We start from the raw sequence: 18,232 nt of genomic DNA, 5'->3' as shown, positions 1-18,232 counted from the left end.
GGTTACGTATTGCTGATATTCAGTTTTCATGTCGAAATGGCCGTCTTGTCAGACGTTTGATGTCAACTGCACTATCATTCGAGCATTTTGATCATCGTTATAAGAAGGCTTGAATTCACCGAATCAGCACCTTCTTATATGGAACATTGGTCAAATGCTCGGAGCGGTGGGCATTTGACCTCAGAAACGTCAAATCGAGACTGACCTGCATGTAAGCTGGCGGCCATTACTGCTCGCGGAAAACTGGATAAATTTATACTATCAAATTAGTCATCTGTTATGAAGTATTTGCGTAAGCTGTTTGCGGAAGTTGCTTATCGTTTGTAACTGCATCACGTTCGAGCATTCTGACCAATGCTGTCATATAAGAAGGTGCATATTCAGTGAATTCAACCTTCTTATACCGCATTGATCAAAATGCTCGAATGGTGGGTGCAGTGACCTCGAAACGTCAATCCAGGAGACTAACCGCATGTTGGCGGCCATTACGCTCGCGGAAAACCGATACTAGCTGGTGTGCTGAAATATTTACAGTTGTATAACTAAGATTTGCTCAAGTGTGATGATACGCGTTTCAAGCTGAAAACGCAAAAACCTGCAACATGGCGATTCATATTTTAAGCGTTGTGTAGTTCTTTAAAACTGATAAACATATTTATGAGTACATTAAACTTGGGTAATTTTTTTACAGGCTTTTGGACAAACATCACTCATCGCAATTTGCGAAATAAAAATAAAATAGGAGGAAATCGAAGTTATTGGTCTAAAATGATCGTTTTGATGTAGCTGCAGACATTCAACCAAAACGAGAAGTTCCACCGTCATCAACCTGTAGATGCTAATATATCTCAGGCCAAAATCAGCACCTGTGTCCATCAAGTGTCAGATGTTCAATGATGTTCTATGTTCAAAGAGCGGGCGGAACTAACTGTTGGTGGAAAGGCACAAAGAAGCGCAAACATATATGGTTCTCTCAAATTGGATCGCACTGGAGCAGAACCAAAGCGGAACCCAGCTGAAAACTGCCACGGTAATGCGCTATTCTCGACGGAGATAGTTCGTAGTGAGAGCGATCTAGTGTACGACAAATTTTCTGGAGCATCGGTGGCTGTAATACCGTATCTGGAACGATTTACTCAGCTGGTGGAACGATGTCATCAGTGACTTATTGATCTGCACCAAGAAAAGATGGAGGAGTCCTGGCCGATCATAGGATGGCCAATCGCTCCGCCGGAACATCATACGTGCCATTGGTTACGCTATCTGGTCGACTGAGGGTTTGAAAGACAAGATCTCGCATACCGAGCGTGGACACCTTTACAAATTTGCTGCTGCAACTAGTTAAATATATATATTATACTCAGTTTTATATATTCTACTGCAATAAAATCTAATATGTTTAACCTAAACTTTATTTAAAATATAGATTTTTTATTTACATACCGTTTCTTGACAGATCCAAATTAAAACTAAAATCATTAAAACGCTTTTATTCATTCTCTCATACTGAAAGTTATACCATGCGCTTATAAGTTGAATTTTACTATCTCCGTATTGTTCAAGCTAAACCAATTTGGGGTCAACTAGAGTGAATAGTCTGAGGTTAGTTAAGTTGCTCGGTGGAACAGTCGATTTGATGCTGAGTCACCATCACCGCTGAGATTTGACAATCGTTGGCAAGAAGGTGCTGATTCAGTAAGCCTCTTATATACCACATTGATCAAAATTATCGAATGTGTGCAGTTGACCTCCAGACACGTCAAATCGAGACTAACCGCAGGCAAGCTGGCGGCATTATGCCTGCTGGAAAACTGATAGCCAATTAGTATGACTTTAACCCACACGGATAAAAATATAAAAGCTTAATAGATTAAAATTTAGCAAACCATATTCGGTCTATCCACTCATTACTAGGATTATTTTTGATTTAATTTATTGAGGAATATATTTCATTTAATCATTGGAAGGCTTTCTTGCTATGATTTTAGGCAACGGTGTGTTTGTTGTTTGCATCTAAATCAAACACAAAAAAACAAACTGTGACTCACATCACGACGGTAAAAATAAATGTTCTACAAGACGGGATTTGATAGGAATGAAACATCGATTAAATCGAGGATTAACCTGTCGATTAAAATGTAAAGAGCAACGGCAAGTGTGAGTTCATTTGATTGGAATAATCATCAAGAGCGGGGGTAATTACGGATGATTCTTTCCATCCTTTTCGCGAACTAGTTGTAACGAGGTACTGGCTTTGTGCATATGGGAAACACGAGGGAAACAGGAAAAAAACAAGAAGTTTTTCTGAAAAGTCCCGAAAACGATGATAAATCCTGCAAAAAGACAAACCTGCACAAGTTATATTCCATCCTTTTTGAGGGATATGCGTTTTTTTGATAGAAAAATTGTGTAGTTCCTCGTGGGAAATTCGTCATTCGCAACTGGAACAAAAAGTGCGAAAAAGAATCTGCTTTTTGGTGCTGGTTTAATTTGTCGTAGTCTTTCCGACTGCGCAGAGCCAGACTGTTGAGCAAGATGACGCCAATAATTCGACTATAAGCTGGAACAACCTGAAAATAAATATGAAATGGCGCAACTAGACCTACCTCGCTGAACGCTCAGATAATGAATGTTTTCAAGTCTGAAGAGTAATAAAGCGAGCCATTAAGCATTCAAAAGTTTACTTTTCAGAAAATCCTAATGCTTAAAAAGCATGCTGATGCTAAATTTATTAATAATCCTTATTATAATTATAATTTGAAAAAGCTTTAGAAGGAATATATAGTAAGCTAACTAGCTTTTTTCATTTTATCCGTGTATTTAGATACATTTATTTCTGAGTGTTAGAGCCTTGAAAAAGCCTGTTTCTGGCTAATGCTACGTTTTGACAGGGCAAGCGAATTGAACAACTCAGTTGAATTCAATTGAATGCCAAAAGTGAAATATGTTCAACTTTCTTTTCGTTCAAGTGAATTGAATTAAGGTGTTTAAGTTCAGTTCGCGTTCGATTCAGACTTGCTCAACACTTGCCTTGTCTAAACGTAGAATAAGTGCAAAAAAGTAAGAAAACGACTCTTTCAAATAACCGCGAATTTCTAGTGATGGTATTATAAATTCAGTAGAAAACCGAATTATAGCCGCTATCAAAATGGATTTTTCTCACAATCCATACGTTAAACCTAATTTAAGTAGTGGCTGTATAGCACATCGCCAAATGAAACAGCACACCACCTGAAGTTAGGTTTAACGTATAAATTAGAGAAAAATCCAACTTCGTTAGCGGCTATAATTCGGATTTGCATCGAATTGATAATATAAAAGACTGAATGCTCTGCGAGCGAATGCACTTTTCTTTATACTACTTAATTTGAATCTTCTCTGCTTCCCAAATTGGGCCAATCAGCAGTGTCTTGTATCCCGCTTATTTGTCAGCCAGCTCATCATCAACGCGTTCGAGAAGGGCTTCTTCTTTTACGCTTGTTGCTCGCTGCTGGCGTCTATTTCTAACAGGACTTTTCGCTTGATACAGCCAATACGGGCAAGCGAGCTTAGAATTGCAGTTCAGGTGGGAAGTAGGTGTTCTTTTCTGAGACAAATTGTTAGTAGTAGAAGGAAGGAAACACGGACATGGGATTTGGGTGATAAGATTTAGAATTTATAACATGGGACGATCATTCAGTCACGTTCGTCGTGCGGTCAGTATCAAACAATGCCAAAAATCAACATTTGATGAAAAAACGATTGATAGTTTATTAATGTTTGAGCTTATCGGTGGTTTTTATCCAAATAAGATTATGTGAAAGATTTGAACATCTTATGAATCTTTAAAGGTGGTCAAGGAAGTCCTTCGTCCCTTCGCGGTTAAGTCAAAAAATTATCCACGTTAGTTTTAACGCTATTTATGAAAATCACGGCAAATTTTATCTCAGAATATTGACTGGCAACCAAGCAAAATTTCAGGGTTGTTGACTACAGGATTTCGCGGTTTTCGCGGATTTTGCGGTTTTCTGGATTCGGCGCGGATTTACTTAACGATTTTAGGACTTTGTGCGGATTTAGTTTTAGATGTATTCGAACAAATGAAATTCTATATCTAAGGACGTTTATTTGAAAATTAGTTTATGTCCATCTAAATGGGCTTTATTCTCGTTAGCAAATGTTTTCGAGAACAAAATTAATCTTGTAGTTATTTACTAACATCAATTTTCGGATATTAACAAACTGTTTGAATTCCATGGTTAAACTCTTGAGCATTGATTAAACAAATGTTATGAGAAATTCCCGCAAGAATTCACGATGCGTTTTCTCTGAAGTTTATTTAGCTATGATCACAATTCTGTGAAAATCCCGAAATTTAACAACAGATTTTTCGAAGTTTTTCAGCAGGTAGTACCCAACCAATTTCTGTTATAATTTCCGCGATCTCTGTAGGAATTTATTAGGGTGTCCATACAGTTTCCGAAAATTTCCTGCATGTTGTTTTGAGAATTCAAAAATTTATGAAAAATGAATTTCCGCATAAATTTCGGGGAACCTTTAAGAATGGGAAATTTCAGATGTTCTCGGAGAAACACCAGCAGACAATTTTGGAGCGACTTCTTCAGAAATTCCAAGAAGGACCATCTAGATGAGTTGTTATATCAACTACTTTTTTCTTAATCCTATTTTCAATTTTGTACAAACATGTGTAACGTTGAAGTTAAACATATACTTAAAATCAGTAATATTATAAAACGAACTCGAAAACGACGTTCACTAAATTGTTGTAATGTTTAGCGTAATATTTAACATTGATATTTAACGTGTATTTGCTTAAAATTTAGTTTTCTGTCACGCGAATTTGGCGCGGAATGGATTTCATGTCGCGCGGAAATGGCGCGGATTTGATTTTAGTCGGCGCGGATTTGACGCGAAAAATATTTCAGGACTCCGTAACAACCCTGCAATTTCTATCCCGAAGGGAATTGAATGCTTTGATATTGATTTCTATCATTGGCTCTCTGAAGAACCGTTTGTTTTTTGGACATACATGCTGCATCATGTGGCTTTTCTTCAGCCTGTCTCGGCTCATCACGATGCCGGCCGGTCTCGGCTCGACTCTGTGCTGCTGTGGTATCTGCTCAGCATTGCTGGAGTCGGGTCTGTATAGGGTGGACTGCTGCTGTACTGGCTAGGTTTCGGCTGATGATGGTGGCTTGATGACTTCATTCCCTGCGAAATGGTGTGAGTGCTGTTCACGATGATGTGGTTGCTTCGCTTGTCCCGGTCAGAATAAGAAGAAAAAATTGCGTTGCGCTATTTTATGGCTCGGCAGACCCAGCGGCTGCTCATTCGCGGTGTCTCACCAATCAGAACGTGGTAATGGAATGATGCAAGAATTACCCAAGAAACAATTGTTGTTTGAAGAAATCTCTTACAGCTACGCTATTCAGCTGTATGTTTAATTAAGATTGATTTATTGCATTTGATACTACTATACCAACTTTGTTCGCCCAAAAATGGAGAATCTATTCTAACAACAGTAGTTCTATAAGCATGTTGAAATAAATGTTTAAGCTATCACCTTGCCTCGCTTGTTCAACTGCAAAAACATAAAAGAGCTACAACAACATTAATTAACGCTTGTTATGCTGCATACTCCGAACTAATAAAGCGTTTGTTCAATTTTTTACAAATAAGGCTGTTGATATACTGTTGATTGTATAATATAGAAGAAAAGGAGGAAACTATTATTCAACATTAGTTTGAGAAATAACGTTGGTTTGGTGGCTATACTACATCTCAATTGTTGTAAGAATATCTCAAATAAAGCTTATTACAAGTTTCAACAAGCATTTTTTATAAAATGTTAAAAGAGGACTAATTCTTACGGATAATTTTTATCTTGATATTATTTTATGGCTTTCATGAACTATCGATTTTCAACAATTAGTTTATAGAATGACGACTAGAAATGTTACAGCATTCACAATCTCGAACGATGTGAGGCTCGAATTCAGGACCCTTCGATTGACATCCGCCTGCTCTTCCGCTGCTCCATGCAAGGTCATATAAATCGACCATGTTAAATGTAGTTATAATATCTAATACCAAATTGAACAATTTATATAAACATTGAATAAACAAATTTGAAATGTTTATTAAATAGAATGTACATGGAACAATATTGTTGAAAACGTTTGCACAGCAACGTTTATACAAATTCAAATAAGCATCGAAGAGTTGCTGATTGCAGTTTAAGAATCGTTGAATAATGAATTCTGAAACAACCTGCTTCAAATAGTTAATCCGTGCGCGCATCTGCTGCCCATCACTGTCTAAACATCAACAAAAACAGTGCGTGCAGTAATCAAAAAAAAAAATGAGGAAAAGTATCAAAAGTTAATTTATTGTAGATTTCATTCTTGTTGTGTTTTTTTATTCTTTATTAAGGTGTTTTTTTAACTATAGATTTAAGTTCAACACGCATTCTTGTGGAGACAATCGAGGCCGGCAGTCTTTTGAGGTAATTGAAAATTCATGCACAGGGCCTTCTTTTCTTCTTCTTCTTCAATGGCTCTACATTCCAACTGGAACTTAGCCTGCTTTTCAACTACATTCCGATTTTTTTACACGGGGATGCGTTCGTGTAAAAAAGTTTTCAGTTCAAAATTTGAAAATCCATGTTAAAATGTTTTATGATTTCTCGACAAATCTATGCAAAATGGAGCAACTTTGCAATATTTGATGGAATTTTTTTACACGGCCGTAAAAAAAACTGTGAAAACAGAATCGGTGTATTCTATTACCATTTCCTCAGTTATTACTTGAAAGCTTTTCTATGCCCGCCATTGCATGAATATGTATATTGCGTTGCAAGTACAATGGATGACCAGCCCAGGGAGTCGAGAATGTTTCCGAAAACATCCAAGACCGGACCGAGAATCGAACTCGATTCTCGGATTGACAATTACGCCTTTTCGCAAAGTACTGAGACCCATCACTAAAGGGCCCTCACGATTGAATTTCGAGAAGGTTTAAATTTGTTTTTATATTGATAGTATCGATGTATTGTCTCGCGTTATTTGGTTCGAAATTAGCTTTTTAGGACAATTTATAGTATTACAAACCAAGCTGGATCCGGTAGCGATCTGGTACAGCTTTGAGTTTTGCCAATGTCGCTGCATTTTCCATCGTTTTGTGTTGTATTTGTAGCGTCCTCACAACAACTCGCTTTAATTTTCGGTGATATGTACCACTCTTTTAAACTTTTTGAAAGATTTGTCCGATTTTACAAAATTCAATGCACAGTGACATCCGCACAGCCAGATACGACATAATTGATTTTGTCAATAATGATGAATCAACAGCAATTATGTTGTGTTAAACAACATTTGAAAGAACATCACTATAAATGAATAAGTAAGTTATTTTAACAGTTATCATACAGCAAACCATTTCACAATTAATCAACATGTTTGGTTCAAGGTCTAATCTAATATAAGACACATTATCATTGTAATTGTACAACAGCGCTGTTGAATAACAAATTCTAAAAATGTTTAAGCATCACATGAACATGTTATTCAATATCAACTGATTACAAAATAGGATTTATTTTGGGAATAAAGAATATTTACAGTGAATAATACAACTGCACTTCAACTGCCAGGGAAATTTTAGGGCAACATTTGAAACTTTATTCGATGCTTTATTCAAATAACAAAAACAGGGAACTGATGCAGTGATTTCAATCAGTATAACATTTATTAAACAACTCTTAAACCTGCTTTATTGTTCAACTCATCGCTTTTATAACAATTGTTCAAGCTTGTTGATTTATGGCTCTGAATTGTTTCTGATGTGGTACCCATATTTATAGGTTCCTTGATCTCAATGTTTTTCATTGAAAACAGTTTCATGCCTATTGAAACAAGTTTTTCGGGTCTTATAAAACATGGACATGAAAGGCTACTTGAAATCTGTCGATTGAGGGGCTTACCGCAGATGTCCACTGCGACAAACGCTATTAACGTTTAAAATCGTTCAACACAGCGTAACGCGGTCGATTTGAATATTTTGAAAAGACACCCGGTATAGTAAAGAGAGACGTAAGTCCTACGTCAAAACAAAAATAAGCTCCGAAATTAACTCTCTCTCAAATAATATTTAATCAAATTGAATTCAGTGGCTGTATAAAACTTATTTAAAGATTCAAAACCTGAATAAGCGCCATTGAAGGAATTATATTACTAAAGGTTTAGTAAAGATTGAGAAAATGTTGTGTAACATGCTGTAAAGTAGTTGTGCAGGCACGTCAAAACAGCTGAATAGATTCGCCAGATTTGCTGGTAAAAGCATTGAAAGAAGTTCTTGATCATATGTATGATACATATTCAGCTTAAAGCTCGAGCTTGAAAATCGAGTTGAAATAAATTTACATTAACATTAAATGTTAGCTCCAAGATCTGAACTCAAGAATCATTTAGAATACCGTTGATGTTCTGGTATAACAATGTATTTAAAAAATAGTAATTATATTTCTAGCAGCATTTCCAGCTTTAAATTAGGATTGAGGCCCAAAAACGCTTTGTTGTTTTGAAGATCATCAAAATCTGGAGTCAATGAAAACTTGAAGACCTAAGATCTAAAGAGAAAAATCCGCATATTTCTACTTTTTCGTGGTTTAGATATACTGCTTCAAAAATGTATCAGTTTACATGTTAAAATACATGTTAAAAATAAAGAGAGAAAAATCCATATCGAATCCGTTAATGATTCAAAATGAGACTAATGAGACTCAATGACAAATAAGATCGTGATGCCTTTAACAAATCCAAAGGAATATTCATATCTTATTAATATTTGAAGGCATAATATTTTCTTTTGAGGTGCACAAAGCTTCAAATAGACATAACTTTTCCAACCTCTACACTCTGAGAAAAATCTATACTAAATAGATTTGAAGTCATTCTAAATCGCTATTCGCCTGGTTGACCCCTGTCTTCGTATATGTTCAGGCTATACTCGGTTAGTATAACTTTCATATATAAGGCAATAGTATAAAGCGATAATATCGAAAATAGTATTTGAAACTCAATTTTATTTTTGTTTAGAATTTTCAACTGTTTACCAAAATAACAGACAGCCGGAAAACATTTGTTTCAAAAATTTTATTCTTCAATGGGGTATACGAAAGTACATGGCCAGCCCAACAATTATACTAGCAACAAGATAAACGGTTACTTTAAATGTGTTAAAAAAATATGCTGATGCAATATGAGCAACCGAGAAACCAGCGCCACAAAACAAACGACTAATTTATATTTTGTTGGTCAGAGCGCCGCAGATTCATCTTCTGGCATCGAAATCCAATTATCCGACAGCTCCACGTCATTTTTGGATGGCGTAGGATGTTTCCTCGTCTTTCCGTGGGTGACTATCAGCATAACACCTTTATAGTTGACTCTTACGGATCCAGCGAAAAGTTTTGGAATGAACGTTCCGGAAGTGTCATCTTTTCTAAAATCAAAGCACATTAGGCGATATATTCGAAGAAACCCATTTTTGAACTTACCTCAACTTGCGTTTTCAAAACTTTCTTATATACCGGTTTTAGAGTTTTAGATAATTCCTATTATTTTATTACCGCGAATATTATTGTTGATCTGGTGGCAGTTAATAATGCTGAAACAGATCCGTATTCAGCCAATTTTGCTGAAAACGATTAGTATGTATGTATGTAGTTAGCCACCATCCTGGCTGAGTCTGTCTTGCATGCGGTTCCACTTGACAGTAAGGTCAAATTTCAATATCATTCTGAATTCAACATACTGCTGTATGAAGGGCCAAAATGGGGGTGGACCTCGTAAGAGACACTTACCAGTGGTGCAATTATCAATCTCAGTGACTGAAATTTGTGAAATTGATACATATCCTCTTCACTCACTTCCTAAAAGTGAAAACTGAAAATGGTTAGCAGCAACAATCAAAGAAAGAGTAAACAAAAGACCTCTCTTCTCATTGACACGCAGCTCCGCAGTGACAGTCCATTCAGTTCACTCGCTGCTGCGTGAATGCGACGGCCATATATAAATGCATGGGTGAATACTATCACTTGAAAGACAGTGACAGGAAATTTGGCAGATCATCAGCTTCAGCCCGCTGTTGGCAAACCGAGTAAGTTAATCTCCTGCTTTGTCTTACTGACTGAAAGACACCGTCATAGGCGAAGAGGAGCAGAGAAAATACAAACAAAAGAATCAATTCAGCGGCATTGTGATAAATTGCACCACTGACACTTCACGAAACCCACGGGAAAATGAGAATTCCTTCCAGCAGAATGATCCAACAAATATAATAATGAAATGCAAACTCATCAAGCTTTCCACGGGATGGTTGTTTGAAGAAGGGCGCGTCAACTGGTTGACAACTGTTGGAGATAAAAGTAATAGACGCGAACGACTAATACTTTCCTTCCTTGACTCCGATTGGCTACCACTTCATTGTCAGTTGTAATTTCATTGATGCCCTGATGCACCCTCCCAACCCCATTGCATATATTTATAATCAACAGTAATATTGTAAGGAAATTCATGCATGTAAAGAATAAATGAAATAGAGACCTAGCATACAATCATGTAAAGCTGCTGTTCGCCAATACTAATTTAAGAAATATATCAAATATAAACAATATTATAGAATTAGAAAAAAACAATGTTTACAATGAATATAATAAGTATTATGTCGTGCCTTGTTTGCAAGGCCTAGGATTGCAAATTCGAAGATGATGAGTTCCTTTTTTAAACCGTAGCATAAAAATATAAGCAGGAAGCACACCATGGGATATAAATTTATATGGAGAAAATTTGATCAATGAAATATTGCGTCGGGGGTGACAATGGGTCAAATGGGGCTGAGAATGGGTCACTGTTTCAACTACTTAGAAAGGATTGAATGTATCTAAAATATAAAAAACCCGTTTTGAACGATTTTGCTCTACGACCTCCAGGCTGCCGGTGAGAGCGAAGACCCATTCTCACCCCCACACCCATTGTCATCCCCGACGGCGGTACACAATATATAATAGATAAGTAGGATATATGGACAACTGTAATGGACGGGATTCATAGACTATATGATGAAAATAAAAATAAAAAAAAACATATATTAAAAATATTAAGAATATTCCTCATACCGAAACAAGCAATGGATCAGAAAATATATAAAGCTACAGAATGCATGAATTGTTGAAGTATAGTGTAAGCAATATAGACAATCCTGGGTTTGTATTTATTTTTATGAAATTAGTATGTTTGGTATATGTTAACTACTCTTCCTGGTCTAATTCTCACTAGTCGTACGGCTCTTTGAATAGCTAAGCAGATTGAGCTTCCTTATTACAACATGCTGCTTTGTAAACATCCAATTAAATGTATTGAAAAGAATAATTTAAAACATTCTATTCTTTCACTGTTGATGGAAAAACAATATTCAGTTTATTCATGCGTTTTAATACAAGGAATCGTTGAAACAGGTGGAGTTGCATGTGGCGCTCTCTTATTAACTTTGCTGGAATATGCAAACAAAGCATGGGGGAGGTATAACGTACTCTCCTTAAATACAAAAGCAGCATTTCTGGAATCGAATACTAGGATGAAAAATGAATTACACTTATAATACAGCTTGAAAAACTGTAGGAACCTGTTGAAGGAAGTTGAATTCGGTATGAGAGACGATCTGGCATGATGTTTTGATTTAGTTAATTCAGCATACTATAAGAAAATCATTAATATCGTACACGAACCGAATGTTTTTATGCACAACTTCATTGATTAGTCCTCTACTTCAAATATTTGCTTGGCCCGATTTTGAAAATGAAAAGGTTTTGTTAAGCTGTTTTTTTCTATGGCAGGGTTAGTTTTTTTTATACAGAATTCGGTACCTATATTATTATAAAACATTTAATGATGGATAAACCTGTAATCATTATCATTACCATGATTATTATCATAAAATAACGTGAATATAATGAATATAATATCTTCAATAGCCATGCGAGCGAATGCCTGCTAGCTAGTCCAAAGGTTATGAGTTTGATTGTAGGTCCGATCCATGATGCTATAATGTAGTAAATGATAATTGATAATATGGTATATTAAACGAATTAATTGGTGATAATAATGGATAATAATTCGAATAAATGGAAATGAATGTTGAATAGTTTTAGAATATGATGGATGATGAAAAACACTATTATGGATTAACTGAAATATTGAATAAACAAATGCATTTAAAACTTCTTCACCGCCATATTACCTAATATGCATTACACATCTAATTTCTACTGGGAATATAGTAGGTGTATTCACATTTAAACTCTTTACATCATCACACAGCCTAGAGTCTGAAATCTCATTACTCCACTGAAGAGACCATCGAGTATATGAAAGAAAGCAATGAGAGCCAGGACCTACATTGGTGAGGGAACACAATGAGCAGGATAGGGTTCACTGTATGATTGATAGAATAAATAAATATTAAAGAGATTGTTTGTATTCACAAAGTATAACGAATTGAATGTAAATGAATGTGAATGGTTATGAAAGTATTCAACGAGTATATTGTAAATATTCTGAAAGAAATAGAATATTTTATCATGATACGTTTGTTGACCAAAATAAAAATAATGAATATAATAAACATAGTTATTACACGAATTATTACGTTTAGCAAAACGACTTGTAAAGTTAAGTCCGAAGCCCGCATTTATAAAAAACAACCAAGTGGAAATACTTGTATTTTTACGATACGTAAAGACGTTCCACTTAAAACTTTCAGTTTTGTCCTAAAATATTCATTGACCTAAAAACCTCCGTAAAGAAAATTGGATGATATAATAAATATCCAATGTAACACAACTATATTTTCTATTTAGATCTGGATCAGTTTTCAATAAGATAGCATTCATAGTGGAATGCAATCTGTTGTGAGTAAATCAATAGAATTAAACTTCAATAGTTCAAACATGCCTTATTACTAGCATGGCCCTGCTATCATTACGGCACTTGCGAGTTCTAATCGACGTTTACTACAATGTCACGTTTGTTTATAACATTAACCGTGTTTCCGTGAAACCCGAGGTTAAATTCGATTCATGAATATGTGAAAGGGTAGACAAAAGCCTACATAGGAAGAAAGAGAATTAATAAATTGGATTGTATTAGCCAAATCTGCCTATTGTCGTTGCAAAAACTTCGGATGTCCAAATTGACTCCATACTGCTGGAAATCACGGGACTTGTTCCTTGTTCGCTGATTGTTGATGTCCAAACGCTACAGGAGAATCAACTGTAAAATTGCCTCTTAAAGCTCGCCAGTCGCCACTCCGCTTCAATTTTTGAGCTTTCAATCTTCAAGCATAGTTTTGTTCGCCAATGCAATGATTCAAATGAAAAAGTTTCCTAAATATTTGATCATTTTTGAAGGAAAATTTCTGTGTGAGCAAAAACAAACCGTCCGATGCCGCTGACTACGATTGACAATTTTGCTGAAAACGATTAGGTACCGAAAATAAGAAAATGTTTGCAGTATAGATAGTGGATATATAGATGAGCGAAGATAAATCCTCTGTCTCCAAACGAACTGTCAAACGTGTTCCAAACGAGCATGACGTCACGATTTCAATGGAAACGTTAAGGGTTTGTTCACAAATTACGTAACGCAAAAATCGGAGTTTTTCACCCTCCCCCTGTAAAAAAGTAACATTTTTATACTCCTCCCCCCATGTAACGCGTAACTGTGAAAATGTTGAGGCAGATTTTTTTCTATTTTGTCCCGCATAAGAGTTTTTGTATGAACACCCTAGGTATAGCAACAGACATTCTTAATACATGATCAAACACCAAACTGGTAAAGAAATATTATTCTCTGACATCTGAAAAAAAAGATAACATTGCGCTAGTTGTAAATGATAGGATAGGATGTCCGAAAGCCGAATAGCCTGTTGGGAATATTTGTCCGTTTCTTATGGGTCATGGAATTCAATATTGCTTACAAATCTTGAAAGCTCCATCAAAGATTTCTCGACGATTTTCAGCTCTTATGCAAATATTTAAAAAACAGAGTTTAATTTCCTTTCAAAGTCCGGTGAATTCCAACTTTTAAAAAACACATGAGAAAAAAATTCTATGAAAAAATATTCGAGCTTTCTTCTACCAGATTATGGTATAAGTTCTGGTGAAAAACGTTTGTGGGGTCTAGAATTTATCATTGCTGGATTCTACCAGGTAGGCTTTTTAGGAACATTGACTCACAAAATTGATAAAAATACTCTTTCAATTAAAATCATGCTAATTTTCATTGGGAAATTGTTGCAATCATAGTTTAGTTGGACATTTCTGCTGAAAAATACAATATCTGTTTGGTATTTTTACGCAAATCAGTCTTGCTATGTACTGATTTGTTCATGTTGCTTTAAAAAGTTCGAAAAATTTACATAAAATTTACATGCTTTGAGATAAAAGTCAAAATCTACAAAGACTAATATGCAGCAATATATATAAAAATAATGAAGATGGATTCGGTTTCGTCGTCTTGATCAGCATATGTCAGCAATTGGGTTGTTTAGGGTATATATGTTTTCATATTCTGAATATGCATAAAAAACTGAGCCTAACTCAATTTTCAGAATTTTTGGAGCCCCGAACTATTTTTAAATTGGCTTTTAAATTTATATGGGACTAAAATTTGTTCTTATGCTGATGGGCTAACTGTCATTCTATGAATGTTAGTGTCATTCTATCGATTGAAATGGCTTATTGTTTGCTGTGTATAAATGTAAATAAAAGGTTTACAAAAAATAAAATACGTTGGAGATCAGAAAAGCATGCTCTTTATGTTAAACTATAAAAACCTCATATTTTTCTTTTGCTAAACAACCCAATTGCTTCAGTCGTTCAAAATATTATATTTTCATTCGTGTTACGCGTAACACTTAGTGACTCCCCACCTATTAGTGTAACAAAGCATAACGCAGTAGACCTCCCCTCCCCCAAACGCGTTACGTAATTTGTGAACAGACCCTAGGACTGTGATTATATGTAGTGTGCACGGGCAAAAAATCGACTCAGCCATGCTTTCGCTCATCTATAGATTCTACTATCTATAGTTTGGCACATGGATAAAAATATGACTTCAACAAATATTACAAGGCGATTAATGCATTAGTAAAATAGTATTGCACATGATGGTAGATTAGATTATAATTTTGAATAGATTACTTTTAAATATGTGAATAAACTTCGATAAACTTAAATAGATTTGTTGTTATACTATTATAGGTTTTTGTATTTCTGAGTGTACATTTACATGGGTATATTCTTAGCTTTATTAAAATGAGTGTCATAGGTAAAATGAGTACATTTGAAAAATGGTAAAAATAATTTTTGATTTTTTCCCGTGTCTTTACTCCGTTTGCCGCGTTTGCCGCTAGGATGTTTGCCGGTAATAAATAAACACCGACAAGCTTTCGTTCTTCCTTCTCGTCGATCGAACATGGCACTAATCAACATAACAGCAACCATTCTCCTGCTTTAGTGGTCATCCGAAGGGCTAAAATTTTGCGTACTACCGCAGGAGGAAAATCACATTTCTACATCGGCCGGTTACATGAAAGCGTGTCAGCCGGGCACGATGTCACAGTCATCAGCTCGTTCCACTGAAGAACCCGCCCAGCAACTATCACGACATCGAACTGACCGTAGAAGAGGAGGAAGAATACGATGAGAACATGTGGACAGAAGCTCGAGTTGGTTCACTGCACCCTTTCACATGTTGAACATTTTGTACGAAATGTTGCCACTGGAATGTGTGGATTCGTTCTGAAACATCCGAATGTATCAAGCTGCTCAACTCGGATGAAAAGTTCGATGTCGTACTGGTGCAGACCTTTATAACGGAAGCACTGTATGGATTTGCAACTTGACGCCCCACTTATCACGTTTGCTACCTTAGGAAGTTCCATGTGGACCAACAGCTTGGTGGAACGCCAGCTCCATCGTCACACGTATCTCACTTTCTACTAAGCTACACAGACGAGATGTCATTCTGGCAACGATTCTTTAATACTATTATACCTTTTTGACAGAATGTACTATGAATGGCGATATCTACCGTGCAGAAGCAGTTGTATGAAGCTGGATTTCCCAACGCCAAGATGACTTTCGAGCAGCAGATGCAAAATGTCTCGCTTGTCTTCGTAAATCAACATTTTAGCTTGGGCAATCCAAGACCATTGCCGCCAAATATGATAGAAGCCGCAGGTATTCAGATTCAAGAGGCGAAGCCTTTACCACAAGTGAGTACTCAAAAATAGATAACATAAAAGCGTTTAAAATTAATTACTTTTACAGGATCTTCAAAGATATTTGGATGAGGCTAGTGACGGTGTCATTTATTTTTGCATGGGATCCAACATCAAATCTACTCACCTTCCAGAAGAGAAACGGAATATTTTTCTGAAGGTTTCTCCAAACTCAAGCAACACGTTCTGTGGAAGTTTGAAGATGAAACCATGTTAAATCAACCATCCAACTTGATGATCAAAGCCTGGATGCCACAGAACGATATTCTCGCCCATCGCAATGTAAACTGTTCATCACTCATGGCGGTCTTTCGGTATACTGAAGCGCTATATCACGGCAAACCGTTGTTGAATTCCGATCTTCGGTGACCAGCCCACGAACATCGAGAAAGCCGTTCGGGGCGGATATGCTGTGCTGCTGGAATACGATGCTATTACTGAACAGTCCCTCGAGCAAGCAATCAAACGGGCTTAAACGATCCATCGTATTCCAGAAACGCGGAGCTGGTATCGGAGCGATTCCGGGACAAGCTGAACTGCGAAAGAGACGGCCGTGTTTTGGACGAGTACGCATCGACATCGGGGAGCACCCATCTGCGGTCGCCTGCCATGGAGCTCTACTGCTGCAGTACCACCTCCTGGATGTTTATGCTGTGATGATGTCAATCGTGATGATAGTTGTTGTTATGAACGTGTACATTTTCAAAAATGTTCTTGAAGGTTTTCGATCTTCGGTTAACAAGAAGAAAAAACTTGTTTAGTTGGTTGATTAATGAAAACACCCGCATTTAAGCAATCAGATGAAATTTGATTTTAATTAGTCGGTTTTGGAGAGATTTTTACATAGTCTGTTTATCGTACTACCTATTAAGAACTGTTGTGCTTCCAATACCTACTAAAAAATGAAAATTGAAAATCCTAATTGTTATTTGTTTATAGTAAGGGATACACAGGGTCGCTTTTTACGCGATTTGTATTTGGCTTTTCTGGCTTTATGATTCATAAAATATTGAGATGACCTCACGAAAAATGATGGAAAATAGGTGATATTTCAATATGCGTGGAAATTAGGGAGATTTAGATATTTATGTCATTGTCTTTGTCAACAAGAGCTTCCCACACGTCACTGGTGGACTAATTTGAGCCCACCCACACAATCTAACACCATTGATGGAAGCAGCGAATCATATTCGTTCTATGGGGCTAGATTCCGAGGATGGGCACAAATTAGCCCACTAGCGACGTTGCATTTGCCATTTTAATAATCGTTCTAAATTTTAGTTAATTCAGATATAATTTGACTGAGCACAAGCAGTTTGAGTTTGAAAATTACTATGAAAACAGTAACTTTTGTGAAAAACCGTCCCCTATCATTGCTCATTAAGCTCTAAAAATATATGAATACGTTAGCAACACAGGAAATTTAACAAGGGAAAATATCGTCGTTGTTGCAACAAAAGTTTTTAGGGAAATACTGAATTGTGGGAAATTCAATTTAACACGTAAAAGAATAACATCAATATCAATAATGAGCATTTCTGTTTTCTTTATAATTTTGCTCACAAAAGTCAGATTGCTTCGCAACAACAAGTGACTTTCAGCTTAGGATCTATTCTATGGTGGCAATGCGTTAAATATAATCAAATAGATTTTGGGCTGCTTCACGAAACGATCCTTTACATAAGTGGCAATTCTCATAGTAATTTTCATATAACCTTCAAACGGCACGTGCACAACCAAATTACATCCAAATCAGCTAAAAATTTGGGAGGACTATTAAAATAGCAAAAACAATCGTTTAAGCACAGGGGAGCGAAAAAGTCAAAATTTGAATCACTCTAGTGACCATCCGTCCAGTGTGCTGCCAGAATCGTTAGCCGGCGACACAGCA

At 36.2% G+C, this 18,232-nt stretch overlaps 1 pseudogene; it reads left to right on the top strand.

Moving 5' to 3' along the window:
- The window catches only part of LOC134219014 (UDP-glucosyltransferase 2-like), a 74,021-nt pseudogene extending 56,734 nt beyond the window's left edge, over positions 1–17,287 (top strand).
- Positions 17,288–18,232: the final 945 nt, after the last annotated feature.

Source organism: Armigeres subalbatus, chromosome 1 (assembly GCF_024139115.2).
Source record: "Armigeres subalbatus isolate Guangzhou_Male chromosome 1, GZ_Asu_2, whole genome shotgun sequence".
NCBI lineage: Eukaryota > Metazoa > Arthropoda > Insecta > Diptera > Culicidae > Armigeres > Armigeres subalbatus.
Note: the sequence above shows the minus strand (reverse complement) of the source record. Positions and strands in the feature narration are given on the sequence as shown.